The sequence below is a fragment of the Procambarus clarkii genome, chromosome 32 (genome assembly GCF_040958095.1).
Source record: "Procambarus clarkii isolate CNS0578487 chromosome 32, FALCON_Pclarkii_2.0, whole genome shotgun sequence".
In the NCBI taxonomy this organism is placed as follows: Eukaryota; Metazoa; Arthropoda; class Malacostraca; order Decapoda; family Cambaridae; genus Procambarus; species Procambarus clarkii.
In genome coordinates, this window is record NC_091181.1 from 17,880,019 (window position 1) to 17,885,018 (window position 5,000).

The 5,000-nt window shown below is 40.9% G+C and overlaps 1 protein-coding gene across 2 annotated transcripts in view; it reads left to right on the forward strand.

The window, feature by feature from the left end:
* The window catches only part of LOC123759290 (alkylglycerol monooxygenase), an 86,377-nt gene that overhangs the window by 79,664 nt on the left and 1,713 nt on the right, over nt 1–5,000 (forward strand). The gene's annotated exons all lie outside the window — the stretch shown is intronic.

A 5,000-nucleotide genomic window follows, 5' to 3' on the forward strand; every position in this document is an offset into this window, starting at 1 on the left:
GTTCTACCAGGGTTTTCCACAGCTCTTCCAGCTCCTACACCATGAAGTCTTCCTTAACAGCAATGGTGCTTCACCATTGGTGCCACAGAAGCACATGAAACATCACTTCACTGTTCTTCCTCTCACAGTTTGAGGCCCAACTCCTCACTAAGGGGGTACTCTTCCTCAGAGTACACTGCTCCTTCAACTGCCTTGGAGTTTTATCCACTAACTCCCTCTACTGGCTCCTAAGTTCTCAGCAACTCCTTCCCCCAAACAAACCTGCAACCCATTAATGTGCCAATAAAGTTGTTTCCTATAAACAAATAACTAAAATACTCACACAAAACAAATGTCTTCATCTGACGTCTTTCTGCTTTCCACATGCAGTGAGGGGACTCCCCCACGTTTGGGCTGGTCCATCCTCCGCCCGGCTGGGCTCCCCGTTCTTGAGGCAGCCAGCAGCTGGCCCTGTCAGTTGCCCTCAGGAGCTCGGCGAGGAAGACTGCGCCGTTCGTCCCTCCAGCTGGCTTCCTCATCTTTATTTCCTTATTTAGGCCGTCTGTCTTAACAAAATATGCCTAATATATCAATAGACACTTGCTAGGGTCGCTGGGCACTCGACCAACTATAGGCAATCACTGTTAACTGGTTAAAATGGGCTTACCACAGAGTTAGATGTACAAGGGCGCGCCTTGGCCCCAGCTTCGGACGTTGGCGTGCTCCTCAGCCCTCAAAATCGCCATTTAAACTTCTCTACGGGGCTTCTTTCCTTCCTGACTCATGCACGAAGTCGTCCCCAGGCTTCATACAAGAACGCCTGACTAATTCTTTTCTTGACGGACCATGTAAATAGAGATTCTTCCTCTGCTACCAGGAGCTTAAAGACATTGCATCCTGCTTCCACGACTTCCACTACTCAAGTAAGGTCAAGACCCCTGACATGAGCCTCATGCCTTCCTCACAAACTTTCGACGTCTGTTGACCAGACCACACACTAGAAAGTGAAGGGACGACAACGTTTCAGTCCGTCCTGGACCATTCTCAAATCTCACAATCGACTTGAGAATGGTCCAGGACGGACCTAAACGTCGCCGTCCTTTCACTTTCTAGTGTGTGGTCTGGTCAACATACTTCAGCCACGTTACTGTGACTCATCGCCTGCATTTCGACATATCATGTCAAGGCATTTATGCACACATTTATTCACTGCCCATGCTTTTAACTGTTCGCTAACATTAGCCAAGTGTTTAATGTATACATTTACAATCCTATATTTTCTTTGACATCTTAGTTAGGTCAGGTCTGACAGAATAACTCTCAGGGGTAGACTCGTTTCTCAGGCAGCCTGGGATCATAACACAGGTTAGCAAGACAGTAGCAGTAATTATGGTTTAATTAATCATAAAAAATTAATTAAAACATACCTGGCAAATAACAATTTAACTTGCCTGGAAATTTCAACATCTATTGTTCTATTTTGTTTCAGACCAAGTATTTACTAAATATTGTATTTGTTATTGATTGAGCAAGGTCTCCCAATAACTTTGTAAGTGAATAATTGAAATGAACTAATTAGATTTTTGTTCTACTAATCTTAAACTTTCATTTAATATTTATGTTATTTTTAATATGACTAAACATGTTCTTACATGAATTTATCTGAGGGCCACTAATACTAGTAGCCTCGACAAGGGCAGGTACCCGGCGGCTTGTCAAATGTCTCCCTATTTGCCCTGATGAGTTTTCAGATGTATTTTAAAACCTAACAGTTTCGGCTTCGGTGGGTAGGCGGTTCCATGAGTTTATAACCCTATGGGTGAAAAAGCATCTCTTGTTCTCTGTCCTACATTGTGGCTTGTTGGGCTTGAACCCGTTGTTCCACGTTCGTGTTACATCTGACCTTTTGAAAAAATTGTTCGGATCGACATCCTCCAAATAGTACAATTTTTTTAATATTTCAATGATCCTCCCTGGCATGCCTGGTTCGCAGTGTTGATAGCCCTGTGGCCCTCAACCGTTTCTGATACGTGAGATGACTTAGCTCTGGAATGATGTTTGTTGCCTGGTGTTGCACTTTCTTCAGAGCAACTATGTCCTTCTAAAGATGATGTCGCCATTCCTGGATGCAATAGTCCAGGTGGGGGCGCACCAGAGACTTATACAATTGAATAACTACCTTCTTTTCCTTCAAGGTAAAGGTACGCTTGATTATTCCCGGGGGTTGGTTAATTTTTATACTGCCACTCCCACTTGTTGTAAAGCTTTCAATGAATGATGGATTCTGACTCCAACGTACTTTTCTTCATTTATCTGTCGTAAGGTAGTGCTTATAATTTGGTTTGTTGTGATGTGAATTGTTATGCCCCACATGTAAGGTCTTGCATTTATGGACATTAAAAAGCATTTGCCAGTCATCTGACCATTTGAGGAGTTCAGTTCATACAGATCTCTGTAAGGTCTCAATACCATTTTCACTTTCCACTTTACCATAGATCTTAGTGTCATCTGCAAATTTGATAATGTGGTTTGTAATATTCTTATCTATGTCATTGGTGAATATGACAAAAAGTGTTGGCTGCAAAACGGACTCCTGTGGGACCCCACTGACCACATTTCTCCAGTCAGATTCACTCCCATTTAGCACGACCCTTTGTTTTCTTTATTTTAACCACTGTTTTATCTATTCCAGCATTCTCCAATTTATTTCATGTGCCTGTAATTTCCCTGCAAGTCTTTCATGTGGTACCTTGTCAAAAGCTTTTGCAAAGTCTATGTAAACTAAATCTCTCGGAAGCCTTTGTCTGAATTGTCCGTTTCCAGAAATGTGAGCAGGTTAGTGAGGCAGGAACTATTTGTAACAAACCCATGTTGCGGTGATTTTACGGTATTTTCTCTGGGGAGATATGGGATTATTTTCCCCCTTAGGATTCTCACCATGAGCTTGCAGATGTGTGATGTCAAGCTGATCGGACAGTAGTTTTTCTACCAAGATCTTTCTGACTTTTTTTCGGTAATGGGGTAATATTTGCATATTTCCAATCTAGGGGAACTATCCCTTGGTCCAGGAATTTTCTGAAAAGGAGTTTCAGTGGTATATGTAGTGCATCTGCCAGTTCCTTATATGACTTTGGATTGAATTCCATCCACATCTGGGACTTTTGAGTCTTTTAGTTTCTCAATGTTCTTCCTGATTGTGTCGCATGTTTTGGTTATTTATTTATTTATTTATATAAAAGAAGGTACATTGGGTTAGAGAGAATACATAGCATAGTATTTACAGTCTTGTAAAGCCACTAGTACGCGCAGCGTTTCGGGCAGCATATTTTATATATGCGGGTTATATTCCTTAATTAATTTTCTTTACCTCCTTCAAACATGTGTCATGTGTGTGTGTGATGGAATGTAATTCAATATTTCTAGTGTGAATATATTTCAATATTTCTAGTGGATGTGAAGTATTCATTCAGAGTGTTTTCTGACCTTTTATTATCCAATATAACTTGATTAGTCTCATCTTTTAGGGGACCTACAGAATCCTTTGTCTTGGTTTTACTTCGTAAATAAGCAGAGAATGAATTTGAATCTTTATTTATGTTTTGGGCAAGTTTTCTTTCGTTGTTTCTTTTGGCTAATCTGATTTCCTGGGTACCTGAATTTAATGTCCTTTCATATATCTTATAATCAATGATGTTCATCATGGATTTATACCGTCTCCAGAAGTTCCGTTTAGTTAACAAAGCTCTTTTTACTACTTGTCTTATCCAGCTTGTTTCCTTTCTTTTCTTTCTCTCTTTTTTTCACATATCTTTGCACGAGTTCAGTAATGACCTTTTTAAAATTTTCCCATGATGTTTCCATGCCATGATCACTTATCAGCTCCCTCCATGGGATGTTTTGCAATTTCTCGCTTATTCCCTGATAGTTTCCTCGGTGGTAATCTAGAAGGTCATCATCCTGGACCTTTACAAGAGTTTCTGTAATTGTATTCCATCTTAGAATAATGTGATCACACGATGGAGTAAGCTTTTCCTCTACTTGAATTAGATCGATCATGCCCTGTTATGAGTCCTGCAACAGGTCTTGAAATTAATCTCCTTCTGCTTGTGATGTTAGATTTACCCAGTCTATTGTCTCGTGGTTAAAGTCCCCCATTATAAGATTTTGGGTTTGTGACGCCACACTGATCACATTATGCAGATCAGTAACTTCTTCTGCTGTTGCTGTGTCAGTCCTGTAGCATACTCCCACTGTCAGTATGTTACCATCTTGAGCCAGTACATTGCACCATACACACTCTGAGGAACCCATGGTGTTCAGTCCCTCTTTGTTGGTTACCTTCATGTCCTTCACATACAGCATTACACCACCTGCTCCTGTTGTTCTGGCCTTACTGAACGATGGATGATACCCTGGGAGGAGGAATTCCCTTTCAATAATGTCCTCTCGTCCCCATGTTTCAATAATGCCAAAGATGTCTTCAGTTTCGGACTCAGCATATGCACACCAAGCATCAAATTTATTCACCAGGCTTCTGGCATTTCTGTAGAAGCAATTTAAATTTCTTATGTTGTTCCTATTGGGCTGAGAGGAAGCTCCTGGATTCTGTACACTACTATTCCGTTCATTGTTACTCTTGTTTTGTGTGTTTGTCTTCCAAAGATATATAGGGTTAGTTCTGCCTGGCTGGGTGTGAGGACTATGTCCTCTCTTCTATCTGTTATCTTGATCACCCGTCCTCTCCTGGGGCCAGATTCACGAAGCAGTGACGTAAGTACTTACTAACGTGTACACCTTTTCTCAATCTTTGGCGGCTTTGTTTACAATTATTAAACAGTTAATGAGCTCCAAAGCACCAGGAGGCTGTTTATAACAATAACAACAGTAATTTGGGAAGTTTTCACGCTTGTAAATTATTTCATAAATGTAACCAAAGCTGTCAAAGATTGAGGAAAGATGTACACGTTAGTAAGTACTTGCGTCACTGCTTCGTGAATCTGGCCCCTGAATTTAGCTTTGAT